This window comes from Catharus ustulatus, chromosome 9 (genome assembly GCF_009819885.2).
Source record: "Catharus ustulatus isolate bCatUst1 chromosome 9, bCatUst1.pri.v2, whole genome shotgun sequence".
Taxonomy (NCBI): Eukaryota; Metazoa; Chordata; class Aves; order Passeriformes; family Turdidae; genus Catharus; species Catharus ustulatus.
In genome coordinates this window covers 27595320-27614755 of record NC_046229.1, presented here as the reverse complement: position 1 = coordinate 27614755, position 19436 = coordinate 27595320, and the positions used below count along the sequence as shown (strand labels likewise).

The window sequence follows — 19436 nt, the reverse complement described above, 5'->3', positions numbered from 1 at the left end:
AAAATAAACTTGGGATTTTGCTGCTCCTAGCTTCCTTCATAATTTTTCTTCACAACACATCAATGTCTTAAGAACATCTGCTTTGGCACATCCTCCCAAAGATCTGGAGCTGCAGAGGTGTTGGTAATGAGAGAGATGTCCCCTGACATTATTCGAGCAAGCCAGGGATGCCAAACCAATGGAAGGGTTGATATTCTGGATTAGCAGAATATCAGAAAGATGGAATTGCTGAAATATAAAGCTGCACCCCTCAGGCACAAGGGCTGTTCTGGTAGCCCCACCTCACTCCTAGAGTGCCACAGTGATGGTTTTGACCTAAGGAATTCTTCTGCCATGACAGCAGGTCACTGAAAGGAAGGAGAGATGCACAAAGGATTTAAATAAGTCTTATGCAATTCTCTGCCCTTAAAAGCCTAATATTACAACAAGGAATCAGTGATTCACAACCTCAGGTTTCCTGTAAAAAGGAAATTCTTTCTATAAACTCTTTTTAAAAAAAGGTGGGGTTTTTTTTGTTTTTTGTTTTTGTGGGTTTTTTTTCTTCCATCCATGCTATCTTTCACATAGCATCATAGCATCTCTGATTGGGAGGGGTGAAAAAATGCTTCCTTTTTTACCTCTCCCTCCCAGGAATTTTCAGTAACACTGAGAATTTATCCACAATTTACTGAGCAGTGAACATAACAAATGTTTCTCACATTCATCTACATCTACCCATTAAAATTAGCAAGAAAGAGGCAAAAAAATCAGCAATTTTATTTTTAGTTCTGTAATTTTTCAAAATAACCCTTAAAAGGTAGCGTTCTAATGAAAATTATCTGCTTAGGTCTAATCCTGGATCCTTTTTTGTGTTCTAGTGACACTGTGTTGTTTCTCCATTTAATTTATGTGACACAAATGCTCCATTAGTGACATCCCACAAGACTTTCAGTGAAAGACTGATTGTAAAAATGGGAAGGCTGCATGTTTTGGAAACAAAATGTAATTGCTAAGGCCTGAGATTGAAGGGTAATGACCATAAACATAAACCCAGGAAGGATCACAGGTGTAATGGCATGCAGGGGAACCCTAAAAACTTAGTAAGTGCAAATAGATACCTGCTTTTCTCCACTCCTCAGGGGCTACCTGAGGACAGGGACTGCTCTTGGCACTGCTGGGTGAGCCAGGAGAAGAAACTCCCAGGATGTGCAGCAGCCAAAGAGGTTGTTGACAGCAGGGTTCAATATGGAAAGGAGCTCCTTCTCAGAGGGGAGCCTGGGTGTGTCTGGATCCAGGACAAGTCCCAGCCTTGGGCAGTGGCTGTACAGGTGAAACTGAGCCTTTGTCCCCCAGGACGAAGGATGGAAAATCAAACACATTTATATAAATTAAATAAATGGTTTGTTTAGATTAATAATGATACTTTTAATGATTACAGTACAGATCTTAATCAGAATTATTCTCCAGGGAAGAATCTCCACACACATGCCAAGAAAGAGCTGAAGATCCCTCCTCTAACAGTTGGGTTTTTACAGCACAATGTGTTGGACTGTTGGTGAGAGGCTCCCAGGCTGTGCCAGCTCAGCAGCTTTAGATCACCTGTCAGCACCATAATTGGTTGGTTCCTCTGTCAGGCACTCAGGAAATCTCGTTCATCTGGTGTTTAACTTCAGCATGGACGAGTCAGGCTGGTGACAGCATCCTTCAGCCCCAAAACCAATCCCAATTTTCATCCCCCTGACCACTTGGCACACAGGGAATTGTCTGAGCTATGTTGCTGCATCAAACCAGTTCCTGGTGTTGTAGCCCTGCCGTGGAAGAGCTGAACATCAAAAAAGTAATTAGGCATCTTCCAGGCATATGTGCCAGGCTAGTTTACAACTTCCACTGCACTCACTCAGTTTTATGAAGGGAGTCTTTGAAATGACTCTCAGATCCTTTTACAACAGTAATAGCAAGGCTATTAAGTGATTAATGTGATCATTTGGACAGAAAGTCAAAGTTTGTCAGGCAAAGTGACATAGAATGCTTGTTGTAAGAGGGATTGCAATTTCACAAAGGTGAACATTTATGTGCTGTCAGTGTTCAGAAACACACAGCTTCAAACTTGCACAAAACTAAGGTTAAATATCTTTTGTGAAATGGTTAATTCCAGCCTGGATGAGCAAAGAATTTTCAGTTAATAGATGTGGAGATAATCTTATCTACTGCCATGATTCCTTCCTGAAAATATTAGAACTATTTTACTAATTGCATTATTTGTTAGGCAGTGGATAAATTTAAAAATGCACTTTCTTCATGTTGAAGCATGCTTCCACCCAGTTCTCAGTACCATGATTTTGTTGGACAAGGACATCCTTTGTAGGCTGGATTTACCAAGGAAGAAAACCAGGCAAACTCATGATACAAAAAGATCAATGATATATAAGAACTGTTTGTTTGGGTCCTTGTGAGGTTTTTTTGGGGGGTTTTCTTTCCAGTTCTCTGCATCAATCCCCAAATAAGGCAGTTCAGTGCAATTTAAAAATCAGACATATTTTCACCTTTTCTGTCAAACCTGCAGATCCTGGTCTTGCAAAGCACAGCCTTTGAGCTGCAATGCTAGAGAATAATGACAAGCTATCTTCTCAAATGGTTTTGGGTATGAAACCTCTGGTACTTTATTAATGTTTTTACCCAAGGGTTCTAAAATCCCATCTCTCAAGATTCTTTCTGCAAAATCTCTTTGAACTTTTTAGCATAAAATGGACAATTTGAAAGAATCCCTAGGAAGGTCTTGACAGTTAACTTCTCATGCATATGTGACATGTACTTTGAAAAATAAATCAACCTTTTGTCACTCTTGAAGAGGACAGTTTTTGAAAACAAAAGTTAACTTTGGTAGTCAGTAAGCATAAAACCATCCTTTTGTGATTAAATTTAATTGCTAATAAATTCAAAGAGAGACAAAAACACATTCCCCCTTTGGCAAACACTTAATAAACACATAGACTGGGAGAGATATCTACAGTGATAGAATATGCTCACCAGTAAAACCAACTATTTTGCCCCTTGACTCCTTTTGTTCTGTCTACTCAGAAAACATTGTATGCAGGAAAAACAAACTTTTTTCCTCAGGATTTTTATTTTTTCCTCTGTACACCGAAATTCTTCAGATAGTTTGACAATGTTTCTCAGTCAAATATTCACCTGAGCTTTTTCCTGTGTATTTATTGAGAAATGCCTGGAGTTGAGCTGCACAGGTCTACTTTTTAGGAGAAAGAGATCCATTGGCAAATTCAATTTACTCTGACAAAGATTTCAAGTATCAGTTTGTGGCAACTATCAAGTACAGCTGAAGAGGATGGTTTGTTTGGGTTTTTTTTTTTAACAAACTCTGAAGTTTATAAAATGTTTTGAATGTTTTTTGTAAAATGTTTTTGTTTTTGTCTGCAACACAATTCTCAGTAAGTCTTCTAAGTTTCAGATATGTATAATTATGCATAATTCTCCATGGGCCTTTCGTAGGAATTATCACATTACTTAAAATACAAACAGAAATAGAGAGGTGAATGCACACTTAGGCTAGCAGAGAAAGGGAATTACAAGTATATCTATTACCTTGTTCCTTTTTCTTCTCTAGTTCAGTCCTACCTGTTTTTTTTCTCTGCTAAAGGACTGCTCCAAAGCATGTCCCAGTCAATAAAAGCCTTTCCCCTGGTTTCAGCAGACAGCACTTCAGCACTTCAGAGCGTTGCTGATGCATTTACATTTTCTGAACTAAATTAGTTGCTCTCAGCTAATTTATTGAAGACATGAAAATCCAGACATTTTCCAAATCTTGGCTTTTATAGATCAGCTAGCATTTGGGATTGAGAAGATTAAAGCTGCTAAAGAATCAATTGGCTGAACAAGTAGAATGCATAGAAAAAACATTAGGAAACCTCAATGATGTACTACATTATCATTAAACATCAATAAGAACAATTTTTTTATACACAAGGAAGTGTGTATATAGAACCCAAAGGCATCAGAGATCTGGGTTAGGTCCCTTAGCTCTGAAAACTAATAGAGGAACTCTAACACAATTTGGCTAACCCTTTTTTTTTTTTTTTTGCATAAGAAAATAAAATTCACAAATTAAAAAGCTTCAGGGTTTCTCTTATATATTCCACATATTTTGACTGTGCTTTATATCACTATATGAATCATTACATGATACATATCCACCATCTTACTCATGCTCATTACTTTCAATTTGTGGTGAGACAAGCTCTCCTCCATCCCTTAATTAGCAGTAATGAGGTAATGGCAATGGCCATCTGCTCTGATTAAGGGAATAAGTGACAAGAGCTGCTTGCACTCACCTCATGTTTGCTCAGTGCTCTGAGGTGTTGCATTGCAAGAGCCTTCTCAGATAGAGAATTCCATCTCTCCTGCTTGGAAACATCCAGCACAAAAGTTTTCCCAGGATGTGCTATGTGCTCTCGCATTTCCAGCTTGGATTAGAGGAATGGAGGAGCTGCTCAGTTTTGTAGTGCTTTAGCTTGCCTTTCTGCAGCTACCTAAGAAACAAAACTCCAAACAAAGATTTCTTAAAAGCCTTTGAAAATCCAGACATAAATCTCTCTGTATATAGATCTCAGTGTGAGAATGTTTCTTTTCGATATCAGTGAGAAAAGGTAAGTCAAGGGAGTCTATGAAATCTTTCTACAATTTTTCACATTCCTTTTCATTGTAGGCAGGTGCTAACAGCCTAAAGCTGTTCATATTTTCTTACTTTGGTTTGAGTGGTTTAATGAAGTTCAGCAAGGCCAAGTGCTGGTGCTACACCTAGGTGGGGCAATCCCAGGCACAAATCCAGGCTGGGAGAATGGATTAGGAGCAGCCCTAGGAAAGCTTTTTCATATTTGACTAGGTCATAGATAATTTGGGACACCCTTTATCAGTAAAGATCACATTACAAGGGGGACTCAGTGGATGTTACCATGGAAAATGAAATTCATGGAATGGCTTGGGTTGGAAAGGATTTTAAAGATCATCCAATCCTGCCTCCTGCCATGGGCAGGGACACCTTCCACTATCCCAGGCTGCTCCAATCCCCATCCATCCTGGCCTTGGACACTTCCAGGGATCCAGGGGCATCCATGGCTTCTCTTGGCAACCCTTACTTTTGCTTCGATGTCCTTATCATAAAAGATTTCTGTCTTGAATCCTGTGCAAATCTATCCCTTGTCCTTTGGTTTAAAACCATTGCCCCTTTTCCTGGCACTCCAGGCTCTGGTAAAAGTCTTTCACCATCTTTCTTAAAGCCCCTTTGCACATCAAAAGACTCCAATAAAATCCCACAGGAGACTTTTGTTATCCAAGCTATAGAACCTCAATTCCCTCAGACTTCCTATAAATAAAAAAGGTGTTCTCATCCTTTGACCTCTCTGTGGCTTTTCTCTGACTTGACCTGACACTTCTATCACTTCCTTTAATTAATATCCACAGTATAAATGTTATTTATAGATTTGAAGGAAGTGCACACACAAATGAATTTAATAAAAACATGCTTACTTCATTAACCATAGACAATCTGAAAGGAAACCAGGATGTTTTGCTGTTCCAGCTCCAAACCCACTGGAAATTTGGAGAAGCTTGTTCAAAAAAATAGAGATGTGTCTATGCTCACTCAGACAACATGTAAAACTGTAGTAAAATGTCAGTTGTTGGTTCTGAGTTCTACTTTTTATTTATTTATTGTTTTCAAAATTACTTTCAAAATTCTCTTACTCATGTAATTTTTTCAAATCAACCACTAAAATAGAGTTAAATATAGAATGTGACAACATGCACTGTTGATGTTATTAGCAAACCAAAATTTCTACGAGTTACTAAACTTAATACCAGCTTCTTGTCTGAGAAAAACTTGTTATTGAAAAGCTTCCAATGTAAATCAGTGGAACACCAGGTGAAGCAGATGCCAGGCTGAACTTTTAACAATCTGTAGAGAAAACTTGATATATGGCAAGCTCTACACTGAGACAAACATTAGGTGTTAATTCAGGTCACAAATAAAAGCTACTTGAAGAAATTTAATGCTAAAGTTGAATTTTAAGGTACTCTTAGGATGATTAATACCTGAAAGAATTTATGAGACTGTTCAGTGTTTTAGATGGCCCTTAAAAATAACATCAGTATATGGAAACTGCTTAGATCTCTCCATCACTTCCTCCTTGAGTAAAAACCAACCAGCTCATCTTTCTACTTCTAACCTGCTGCTTTATCTCAGTTGAAGAGCTTGCACTTGTCCTAGATAAGATTTTTCTCTAGGAAGGAGTCTATAAAAAGCAGGGTCATATGTTATGAGTAACTCAGAACAGAAGGGTACACTGAAAACTTCTGTTTTCATAACTGTGTTAGCCAGCTTCTGTCCTATTGCTCTAAAAACATATACAAGGACAGGGAGTTGTCCATTTACCTTATAAAACGGGATGTGTTTTGGGCAGAATTCATAATTAGGGACCCATCTGAAAATTATTATCCTTCCCATTACTAAAAATGGATGTCAAGCCACTGACACTTTGTCTTGTTGATACTTACTTTTTAAATAGTAGACATTGAACCCATTAAATGTACCAGAAGATGAAGATTGAATTACAGTTCTCTGGCAACAATTAAGCTGGTGAATATTTTTGTGTCCCTGTTGAACATTAGGCCAGGGGGTACATTTGTGAGCAAGATTTGTGCAGGTGGGGTCAGGGTTTGACCCTGGAATATTTACTGTGCTAAGACAGGGAGGAATATGTTTATCAGGAGTTATTTTGTTAGACCTGGCAGCAACTCTGCTCTACAGAACATTTACATTAGAAGAAACACGTGTTCCAGAGATTATGTATTTCAACAACAAAACCATTTCAGAGTGACATAAGAGCTTCAGCAAGTCACACAATTGCAGAGTCTTTTAGAAAGAATAATAATTGGATATACTAAATAGAAAGATTTCTTAATGAACATAGCCATGGAAACAGGTCAGTATTCCAAGGTAGATTTCGTTTAAGGAAATCTCAGCCCTCCAGTATGACACAGAACCATACAATCATTAAAATTGGAAAAGACCTCCAAGGTCATCAAGTCCTACCTTATCCACATCAAGACCCCCAAGCTTCAGCTTGTTGCAGGAGCTAGCAAAGCATGAGAGTGGTAACAGATTTACTTTTCCCCAAAATATTCTATCTTCAAAGGAGTAAAAGCATTTTCTGATGGCTTATCATTATGAACATGCCAATAGTTAAGTAATTCTTAATATGCCCTCTGAAATTCAGGCAGAAATAACATGCCCTTGTTGAAATGGTGAAAGCCAATCTGAAATCAAATAAACCCCAGTGAGTAAGTAAGAGAAATGTTTCTGATTCCACATGGCTACAAGGCAAATGGTCACCTCAGAAAAGGGTTTGGATAAATTAATTGAAATAAACATCTTTAGCAGCCACCAGATAGTTGTCTGCTGACTTTATTTTAGTATTCTCTTGGCAAAAACATAAGTAACTAAGACCAAACATAAGCATCACTTCCTCCTTTATTTGCCGTGTCAGTTTGGGCACTGTGTTGTTCACACAAGAGGAAAACTAGAAACTAGATGCTCAGTAAAAAATAGAAGCAGGAAACAGGTCATGGGGTGGAATTGTTGCAGATTTATGATGGGCTTAGACAGAATGTCAGAACTTGTCTCTAAAACTGAGACCCAAGTCTTCCCCCTCCAGCTGCAACCAAATGGGATGCACACCTAATTATTACCTGTATTTTGTACCACAGATTTCTCTGGGGGCTTACACTCAGGTTTCTATGTCTGTCAGCCCTGATGTAAATTCCTCTGCAAACTGGGCACAGGGGAGAGTTGTGCCAATCATCTACAGAACCAGAGAACACCTTGGGCTGGGAGGGACCTTAGAGATCATGTCACTGCATCCTGCCATGGGCAGGGTCACCTTCCACCATCCCAGGGTGCTCCAAGCCCCGTCCAACCTGGCCTTGGATAATTCCAGGGATTCTGCTATTTAAATATGTGCAGAAAAGAAGTGTTACAGGGCTACAGAAACTGCAAAAGGCATTCACATTTGTGGAGAGTTTAAATTTCCCAAGTGTTCACGAGAAAACTCGTGCTGATGTGACAGTGTTGTTCGCTACAGTGTGGTGTCCCACTGTAGAAATAATTTTGTGAATAGGAACAAGATGTTACAAGCCCTTGAAATAAAAAAAATCTTGATTCTTCAGAACAAAATGTGAATTTAAACAGTAGATGTTGCCTTCAAAGAATTTGACAGAAACTCTTCTCTTGTGTACATATGAGATTTGTTTAAATTGGTAAGAGAAGGAGTTAATAAGAACATAGAGACTGAGTTTTCCTTGTGATTTTTTTGTTTTATAGAAAGACACTTATTATTCTAAGAAAGGCACTTAGTCTACAGTATTCCTGAGTTTACTGCACCATTAAAACTCAGTAATCAGCTGCAGGAAAATGCTATCAGGACACCAAACCCCCCAAGAGAAATGAAGCAGCTGCTACAGTGATCACCAGGATTTAGATTTTTGTCCCTACACAAATGGGAAATGAGATAAACATAGAGAAATTAAGAAAAGCAGATATAGCTCACACTGGCATGATTAGGAAAGTGACATTTAGAGTATAAAATTAGCAAATTTGTGATGCTACCTAACAAGAAAATGAAAATATTGCGTCATGGATTAACAATATATGACTTCACCAGTGCAGCTCACATGATGTTTTAGACATTGGGTGTTCTCTGTGATATTGTTGTGCTCAGAGATACGAGCCCAATTAGTTGTTTTGACAACTCACTTTCTCAAGGATTCTGTAAAGAAAAAAGAATGCTTGTTTGTTTTCATAACAAATTACACTTATTATGAGTTTATTCAGAGACTGTCGGTGCTCCTTCAAGATAGTCACATGTGACTTTTAAAACTAAGAAAAATACTTCAAAAATTTGTCAATCCAAGATTAAAGCATTATTTAGAGTTTGGGAGAACAAAGCATTACAGGAGCTGATTCTCCCAGAGTTTTCAGAGACTTTTGATTTGTACTGCAAGGATCCTCATTAGGAGGCTAGACTGTCTTACCTCTCCGACAGACACGGTGCCAGAGAATCAGGGAATACTCAGAGAGTTTTCTGTCAGTCATAAATTTATAAATACCTTTATGGGTTTGCTGGTTAAGATGCAGAAACTAAAGATGCAGTGTGTTATTAATTTATGTATTCTGAAAGGTGAAACAATCCTGGTGCCAAAGTCTTCTGAAACTTGACTTACAAGCCAAAAAATATTTGTTTTTGCAGATTAGATATCTAAATGGGTAAAATTGAAATCTTGATCTAGGGAAGGGCAGATCTAAATTAAATGCACTTAGCAAGAACTGCTTGCAAAGATCTGCTTTGAACAGTTGTACAGTCCCCACTGTCTGGGTAGATATTAACATAATAAGAGAAATTTCCTTTTACTGTTTACCATGGAGCTGAGCAGTGTTTGCTCAGGGTTAAACAGGTAAGGTCATTGTCTGGAATACCTCTGGAGTTTTGGTTCTGAATGGAGAATTCACCACTGAAATGGGAGGTAGAACATTGTGAGCACCTGTTCTATCCTGCTGTGAAAGGGGGAGTTGGGGACAATTCTTTTTCATAGATTTTTCAGACAAAAATGAAGCGTGAATAGGGCAAATATTGTATCTGAGAACTGTTTATTGATAAAAAAGGGTAAGTGTTCCTACCTAAGGGGGATAGAAAAGAAAGCAGAGAGGGAAAAAGAGGCAGAGAGAGAAAAAAAAAAGAGGTTAGGGGTTTCTAAAGACTTGGATTTTTTAACATTGTGTAGCATATTTAACATAGTGTAATGACAGAATTGTACAATTCACATATTAATTCAATATTCTGCATGGTCGTTTTGGAAGTCTGCTGGACTCGTGTGCTAAGTCTAAATGCATGTTGTGATTATTTAACTTTAAACCCATTTGAAAAGAAAGGATTCTAACTTCACACTTTTGTCCAGCAAGCTTTCTACCTCCAGAACATAACAATAACAACAACAATAATAATCTTATTAACTCTGTCCTTGTCCTTCTCTTAGATGTAGTGCAGTGCAGAATGAATGGCTCAAATCGCTCACACAAAAGGTGTTGGAAGGTGTTTATACCAAATATTTGTCAGATTTTTCGCAGAATTACAAAGTCACAATTCAGATCTTTGCAATCCTTTCACAATAAAACAGGTACTTGGCTGGATTTCATTAAAAAATGTAGCAACTCCTGCCAACATTGAAGCCTGAGAAAACACATTTCTTGCTGTTTTCTAGAAATTAATCTTCACTATCAAGCCCAACATTAGTAACCTTGTATGTATTTATATAAATATTTGTTGAGTCAGGCTCACTTAAGCTATTTCCTCATGTATTTCTCTCATAAATCCTCATTTGCCCTTGTGTACTGTAGGAGAATAAAGATGAAGTGAAAATATACTTTGTCCTCAGAGCCTTCAGACAGTTTTCTGTATGAGTTGTGAATAATTCTCTGATATTCACATTACATTGAATTTAACTAAATTTATTCCAGGCACGGAAAGTTTATGTTGCTGTTTCTCAAGCTTAACATGAAGATACTTCATAATTATTAGAAATCTGATAACACTTTAACAGCAATCTACTTATTTTATTGGATGTAGGGAATGCTTTTTTTCTCTGAACAGAGATTGTGTTCTCTTCTGAAGGAATTATTTAGTAAAGTCGGTTTGTGTAAAAAATGCTGCCCAAACAGGACTTTCTTAGAAGCTATGGGCACTGTTGACATACTGTTGACATTTTTATTTTATTTCCCTGTATAAATGGGATAGATACCTCATTCTTGGCCTTGTATTTTTAAAGGTTGAGAAGCACAATGCTTCCATAGACTAAGATTAATAACCTTAGTTAAAATTCTCCTTGGAATAAAAACTCAGATTCACACCTGGATTATTTTTTGAGAAAAAAAATAAACCCAAAAATCTTTTTGCAATTCTGTTTGGGTGCCGTGAGTCTACAGAACCCTGGTAAGGACTGGGTCCCTTGCTGTGTCATATCAAAGGCTTTGAATTGCTCTAATTCTCCTCCTGAGATGTTCCAAGGCAGTGATTCTGGTGGGCTCTTGAACTGCAATAAGCTCAAGGGAAAAATACCCAAAGAAACTGGGAAGGGAAGGGAAGGGAAGGGAAGGGAAGGGAAGGGAAGGGAAGGGAAGGGAAGGGAAGGGAAGGGAAGGGAAGGGAAGGGAAGGGAAGGGAAGGGAAGGCAAGGCAAGGCAAGGCAAGGCAAGGCAAGGCAAGGCAAGGCAAGGCAAGGCAAGGCAAGGCAAGGCAAGGCAAGGATTTGTCTTACTACTACTTAAGTAATTATCTTAATTTCTATTATTACTACTTACTACCATCTGGGAAAAAATGAAGAGGCTCCACAATATTAACTAATGATGTTCCCATGGTTTTAGGGCAGGTGAGGGTGCCATCTTGTTCCATCTCATTTTTAAAAAATGTTTGACCCCACACCATTACAGTCTCTTGTCAGTTTTTCTTCCTCTTTTTTGTTTTTTCTTTCCTACTGAGCTATACTGGTGTATATATAACACTCTTTTAAAGAACTGTTGGGTTTCTAAAATAAACAGGCACAGAAGTAGTGAAAAATAGTTTAAAAACGGTGAAAAATCTGATTAATTTTGTATTCCGTGCAAAACAAGCTCCTGTTTTTTATCAGATTCATATCTAGACACCACTAAAAAGGAAAGAGTATTTGGGAAGAGCATTTCTGTTCAGCTGCAGAGAAAATCTAAAAATATATATTTTTTATTTTTATAAAACTAAAAATCCTGTCAGTCTAAATAAATTTTTATTCATGTGAATATATAAAGGTTAAAGTTAGTGATGAATACATTAAATACACATTATATTGCTCACAGAAAAGGAAACAGAACTCAGAAATTTAATGCTGCATTTCAAGTTGAGTGTTTTGCTTTACTTGCTTGTTTATGAGCTTTTCCCCAAATCCCCTCTCCTCTGCACAGCTCCCAGTGCAATTAATTAAAAGAATGCAAATTCCAGCAAACCAAAAACCCACCAGTAACCTAAAAAGGGAGTAGAATAAATTAATCTATTCCTCCAAATTTCCTTTAAACTTTTTCTTCACATTTTAAAGGTTAAGGACATGTGGACAATTGCTGAATAGTTCATACTTATGACATATAAAGCAATTGTTTGTAGGAAAGCCTGAAACAAATTTCATCAGGTCAATGAAAGTTAATTTCTAAGTTTAAACAGACTTTTTTTACTCTTGAGAGGAGGAATCTCTCTTTAATCTCCACTTTTATATAGTGGATAACTAATTAGATGGTAATAATTAAGTAGAGCTGCAAAACAAGCAGTTTATAAATCCAAAAACCATGTGTTCTTTTTCTAAATTTTCCCTCACTCCATGAAGTTATTAGGAGTTTTGATTAACGCAACATGAATAGGGAGTGAGATTCCTTGTGCACATAACTATTTGGCAGATAGTAAGATAAATGTAAAAAAAAATCACTGAAAAAATTGAACACCTGACATCATAAACCACAGGTTTTCTTAAACCCACGGCAAGATTGAGTAATAATCGTCTCTTCCACATGACCCATTTTTATAGGACAAAAGAAAAATGTATTAATGGTAAATTTTGCTCAGTTATTTTTTCCTTTATTTCTCAAAACTCTGGGTTGTTAGGGTAGTGGCAAGGCCTGGAAATCCCAGTCCAGATTTTTGCAGGCAGGACAGTCCTGTTTAACATGCACGGTGTGTTCTCCTGGAAGGGTTGTTGGTTCTATAAGCACGATCTTAATTACTCTCTTGATGCTGATGACACCCAAATATAATAGGTGTATCAAACAGCTCCTGATGACTTAGATAAATCTGCCTCTACCCTGGAAAGATACTTAAGAGATGTTAAGTGTGGAGTGTCTGCTAACATTTGGTACTTAAACCAAAGTGATTTTATTTGGCCTGCTGCCTGCTGAATAGCAGCACCTCATTTATGGCCCCACTGGTTGGAAATAGAAAATTGCATCCTGGCTGAATAATTTTGGTGTTATATTTGACCCTGAAATTTGTTCTGAGGCCACATTGTTAAGTCTTCATATTTACACATCAGGAATTTAGCAAGGTTAAGGACATTGCTGGTTCAGCAGGATCCACGGCTTTTGATTTATGGCCCACCACAGCAAGGTTGGAATGCCATAATTCATTGTTTGCAGCTCCCTGAGCTGTTTGTTGCACACATTTGAGCTGTACAGCATCCAACACCTCCAGCACTTGCTAGAAATCATCTGCAGGAGAATATCTGAGGAGTATGTGGCTGGCTGTCAAAAGGATTCCCAAGTGCTGGTCCATGCTTAGGAATTCTTCCACTCAGAAATCAGATGGTTTAGAAAGCAGAGGTAGTTGATGACATCTAAATATCTAAAGCAGATTCTTTACAGATCCTTGGATAATTTTTCTGGTAAATCAATTTATAAATTTCCCAATTTCCCTGTGAATTCTCCAGAACTTTCTATTCTTTTCTAGAATATGATTTTACTTAGTTTGAGGAGCTGATTACTTAGTAGTAGTTTATTTAAATCCTTCCAAAGTCTTTCACTTGTGCTGATAGGGACTGCAAAACTACTTGAAATATTACTTGGAAAAGCATTTCTTTTATCTGATTTGATCTCTGTATTTGACCTGAGCCTCCTTCAGTTTTGTGAACCCCTGTGATTTTAGGAAATAAGCAACGCAGTTAAGAATGACCAGTTGATATTTGGCTTTGAAATTCAGGAGAGATGAAGATGGATGGTGGTCCTCAGTGTCTTTATTGATCCCATGACGACAATGGAGATAAAACTATAGGATGTTAAACTTACCAACAGGCAAACTTTAGGTCAGAAGTCAGTGTTACTTCAGTAATTAAATACAAATAGATGCTCAGTACGAGACCAAAACCACGCACATCCTTTTGTAAAAGTTTGTTTAATGCTGTTTTAGCAGTGCTCTGTATTCTGCTGCCTTTCTCAGTGCCATGTACCTCTCTCAAAGCACAACCCTTTTAGGCTCAGATCTCTCAGACTTGGTGTGTTGCTCCACATGTGTTTATCAACACCTTTGGCTCTTATCTTTCCATTCTGTCATTCTGGAGTGTCCCAGGTTGCCTCAATCAAGTTTTTTTCCAGGGGAAAAAAAATCTTTCCTGAGGACAGTCCTTTCTACACTGTAGGCATTTAGGTTGCAAGATGAGTGTTTCTGGTATATACATATATATAGATATCTAAAGAAATAGATTTGTGTGTATGCATATAAAAACATTTCTCAGTCTGAATTTCCTAAACCCAAAGCAGCTTTTAAAAATTAACCCTATTGACCTATAGATTTTATTGCTGTTTAGGATGATTTCCAGACTGGTAAAGTGCCCCAACCTCTGACTCTGATGTGCTCTAATCCCTTTAAGGATACTGTCTCTTTTTACATTGCTGGTACCATGTGTGGAAAGGGGCCTCCAACAGATTCCCAAGTTTGCAAAGTGGGTCATGCAGTCAAGTGGAAGAACATAGCCTTTGGATACTCTGGAGATGTTGTGTTGGGATGATTACTCTGAAAGTGCTTCCAATTATAAAGATTGCTTGCCCCAAAGGAGGAGAGACTTTGATGTGAGTTATCTGGAAACAGTTGGAGATACAATAAAATCCTATCAGAAACCAGCATCAACGCATGGCATTGACACATCAGGTCTCAAGACATCATTTACCAAGAACCAGATAAGCCTGAGGCTTCTTCTTCCTTAATTAAACTTAATTAGGTTGTCTTTCTCAAGTTTGTTCACTCGGGAATGATTGAAGCCATTGGATTAGTGAGTGGAATTTTCACTGAGTGGTTTTTGGAAGAACTGCTCTTACAGCAGGTGGGTAAAGCTCTTTCCAGATCCACACCTTCCCACAAGGACTTTACATAGACGGAGGGGGCTTTGGGGATATCTTGCACTTCCACATTTCTTGGCGGACATTGACCAAACAAAACAAATTGTCTCTCTAAAAAATCAGGTCTCATAGAATTTTTTACCATCCCAGCATATCTGTGGTCAACAGAATGACTGTTCTGCTAATTAAACTTTTACAGTCAAAGTGATAATTTCTGATACTCGAGCCACATTCATGCATATTGTTTTTGCACACGGATTGCCATCTCTCAATAAACATCATATTGTTTCCATTATCAGTTCACAATACCTTTCCTTGATGGTGAAAGTCTTTTATTTGCCTAAATGGAAATGAGAATGCAACTGTAGATATTTATAATTTTGCATAATAGAGATTTTATCAGACAATCATGGGAATGTAGCAATGAGTTTCGTGTTCTGTCAGTCCATATTATGGTTTGCTAAAACTGGTAATCTTCTACATACATACATTTGTCTTGTAAAATAATTCCATCATTAGACATTTTAGGAAACAATTGCTGCAATTATCAAAAGATAAATGATTTACACAGCAACCATCAGTACTGACTGCATAGCATTGATATGATTAAACATTTTAAAGTAACTTATTTATTGTTTATTGTATTGCTCTTTCTAATTTTAGTCATTCAAACTAAGTGCAACATTAGAAAAGTACTTTCTGTAGGTTTTATCTGATTATCTGAACAATTCCATTTTGTAACAAAATGTGGATGCCAGGTTTGGTTGTTTGTAGCTTTTAGGGCAGGTATCTAAATGCCCAGAACCAAAATAATACACACAGAGGAAACAGTAAAATTGTATACATTTGAGAAAATGCTTTTCTCAGTGTTTCACAATTAACTGCAGTGTTATTAATGACAAAACCTTCATGATTAAAAGATAAACTGCATGATATAATGATGAGTAATTTGTATTGGGTTTTTTTTGTAAATATGTTTAAGAAAAGAAACAGGAAAAAAAAAAGATTTGGTTATTTTCCAACATAAAAGTTATGAGTTTATTTTCTATGCTCCAGAATACATTTGGAATGGCTCTAATATTTTTTAATCAAGATTTTTGGCAACGATCTGGACTGAATAAAGCATTAGAAGCAAAAGGAGTTGATCACAGATAACCTGTAGGAATTTGTTACCAGTTTTTCCTTTTGACTTAATGATATCTTTCTGCTGTTCTTTTTCTTTCACTTGAATTCTGAAAGATTCTGCAACTTCCCCCTTTGATGACTAAGTACAAACTCTATGCAGTTTTTTATTTACTACTATATAGAGAGATACTTTCCCCCTTATTTTTTTATTTTGAGCACCTTGCTTAGTCAGAAGTATAAATAAAATTATGTGTCAGAGAAGATCTGGGTGAGAAAAGATTCTCACCAATTAATAGTAACAAGATTAAACAAAAAGAAAAATCTGCTTAAGGTACCAACTGTTTCTAGAAAGTATTTTTGTCCATGAAATGCTATAAGCAAAATAATTAAAGGGATAATGGTCTATGTTTTATTATCTTGTAGCAAAAATCATCATCTGGGAACTATCATATGAATAATTCTTTTGATTTTAGGGAGAGAAAACAACTCTGCTTTCTCATTTTCCTCACTGGGAGGTGCTTATTGTCAGCACCTCTGTAGGAAAGGTCATAACCTCACTGAATTTGTGTATATAGCAATTCATAGCCTGTGACTGTATAGCAATTAATAACTTTCAAGCTTTAAAACTCTGCTAGATTTTCAAGCACGGTCACCTTTTATTCCAAGTCAGATGTTTTCTCAATATACCTAAGACAGTTGTCTGTGTCCACAGCTACCACCTATTCCCAAATTCAGATTAAAGTCTGCCATGGTACTGTAATACATGGTCTCTTCAAGTGCAACAATACTGAAAAACAAAACCAAAATATCTTCAACTACAGTTATTGCTCATTCCCACAGCTCTTCTCCCCTCCCTGCCTCCTTTAGCATTCAACTCTCCCGCCTGCTTGGAGCCTCACCATTTCAGTTTATGCATTTGAATGATGAAATACCAGAAGCAATTTCACACACTGTTTCCCTGCATTTGTTCTCGTTATTGTTTTCACTAGAAAACACTTGTGTAGTTTCCAGGTAGGGAGGGCAGTGGCATAGAAGTAGCCAAACTCTTTCTTCTCAGTGGTTCCTAGTGTCATGACAAGAGGCAAATCAGCACAAGCTGAAACACAGAAAATTCCACTTAAACATAAGGAAAATTTCAGGTTGGGTTGTTTTTTTTCTTTTACTTTGTGAGAGTGTTTGAATATGGAAGCAGGTTATCAAGAAAGGTTGTGGAATCAGTGGGAGGATTTGTCCAGCTGGCGTCCAGAGGTTCCTTAGAATTCAGGTCTTCCAGGGTTCTGGAACACAGATGATGTTTTTCAGCATTAAGTAAACTCACAGTTTAAAAGACTTCAAAATGCCTATGAAATTTTTTCTGTAAAACAGTGTATGAAATGTATGAAAGTATGCTAAGATATTAAAATGAGCCCCAAATGAGCAAAGCAAAGGTTCTGAGACTCTTTAAGCTTGCACTTTGCTAGGAAGTCCTTTATGCTGCTCCTTTCTGATACAAAGCCAATCCAATTATTGGAACTCCCCACCACAACACCCACCCCTAGCAAGTACTTTTGGAGTTAGTATTCCAATTTGGCAGCTACCAAATATCATGGGGTTTTAATTTAGATATAGGGAGTGATAAAGACTGCACCAAGCTGTAGGTGAGTGTGATTTCCCACAGTTATGTGTCCTCATGGAAATTCCTTGTGGCAGGGGGTGGAACAAGCTGATACTTAAGGTGTCTTCCAATCCAAACCACTCCACAATTCTCTGGTTCTCTGCTTCTTACAGAGTAAAAGCTAATCTGTACTTTCAGGGAACCCATCCTTTATTCTTTTTCAGAACCAGTGTTTCACTTCCTGCATTGTCATTCAGCTTCCATCTCCTGATATAACCCAACCTTTCAGAGGTCTCTGACTGAACTCACCCTGTTGAATTTCAAAACATTTTATTGTCATGGATTGCTGCCATTGATTTGCATTAGGAAATGCTTACAAGAATTGTAACAGTTCTTCAAGTTCTTACCATGTCAAGAGCGGCTAAAATTAAGTGTTCAGTGGCAGATGAGATATGTACACACATATGTTATACTTTTATACATACATATATGCTAACATTATTTATGCAAGATGGATACGCTCTTAGCTCAAGCCTTTAATTTCAATTTCACATAGATTTTGGCAGGATACCAGAGTTATTTGAATTCAACAGATGACTTACATTGATTATGTTGGATAATCATTTAAAATGCAAAAGATTCATAGATTCATCCCAAAAAGCCCAATAATCCATAATCCTGAGTGTTTTAATGGCATTTAACATTAACATATTCTTTTTGTTTTCTTTTTATGTCTTCCAGAATGCAAGAGTTTGGTAGCAAACAAAAGATTTTGTACACATTTTCCTCAAGTTCACAGGGAGGCAATGTAATAACTGATTCAGAGCTTGAACTGGCACTACAAATTCTCTACTTCAAATCTAGTGTGTAAGCTGGAATTGGTTTCCAACACATCTGGGAAATGATGAAAATGATGATGATGATGATGATGATGATGATGATGATGATTATGATGATGATCTTCACAATGACAAAACTACACAGATTGGCTCCCTTTAGACCAGTGCAATATAAAAGGAAATGACAGATGCTTGTCTGGTTGAGTCCCAAGCTTCCATTATTTGAGTAATATTAAACCTGGTAATTTTTTTTCCCATTTTCCTTGGATTTATAATTTTTCCTCTTTCCACCTGATTTCTATTTATCTTTTGCTTCATGAGGTGAAAAATCCAGGAATATTCATTTTATATCTATCTCAGAAAGACACTGAAATTAGTTTTTTCTGTATTTTATTTAACCTTAATTTTTAGACCAGATTTCACCAGTGCACTTAATGAATCTGTTCAGTTCTAGGGAAATAGGTAATAAGAAAAGGTGAACATGAGTTTGGAATAGAGATCTGAACTTTTTTTGTGTTGGAACCAGAGGAATTACAAGTGGTTTTGTGACATCTCCTAAGCAGAACAACTCATCTTGCTGTATATTGCTCTGTAATTTGTTTGCAACAGAATCTGCAGATTTGCCTTTCTGGATTCAGACTTATACAAATTAGGTGGAATAGAGATAGGAAACAAAATCTACTGATAAACAGATGCTGTGTTGGGTGGCTTTTACCCTGTCTTTTAAAATCAGCTTGCAGTTCAACTTAGTAAACAGCATATGTTTGTTGATATAATACAGATATAATTGATGTATCTGTAGTCCAGATTTCTAAGATTTCTCTGTGGCATAGTTATTGATTAACTTGCAGAAAGCTGAAGGCTCTTCAGCTGTAAAGATTTGATGCAATGCTATTTGTGTGCGTGTATAGATATAATAAGAAAATGGAAAAAAAGA

General features: G+C 37.1%; 1 long non-coding RNA gene across 1 annotated transcript in view; it reads left to right on the top strand.

The window, feature by feature from the left end:
• LOC117000325 overlaps nt 1-18731 on the top strand; it is a 54916-nt gene extending 36185 nt beyond the window's left edge. Inside the window, exon 3 of the long non-coding RNA XR_004418744.1 lies at nt 18402-18731. This is a non-coding gene — a long non-coding RNA (uncharacterized LOC117000325). The remainder of the gene's footprint in view (nt 1-18401) is intronic.
• The last annotated feature ends 705 nt before the right edge of the window (nt 18732-19436 follow it).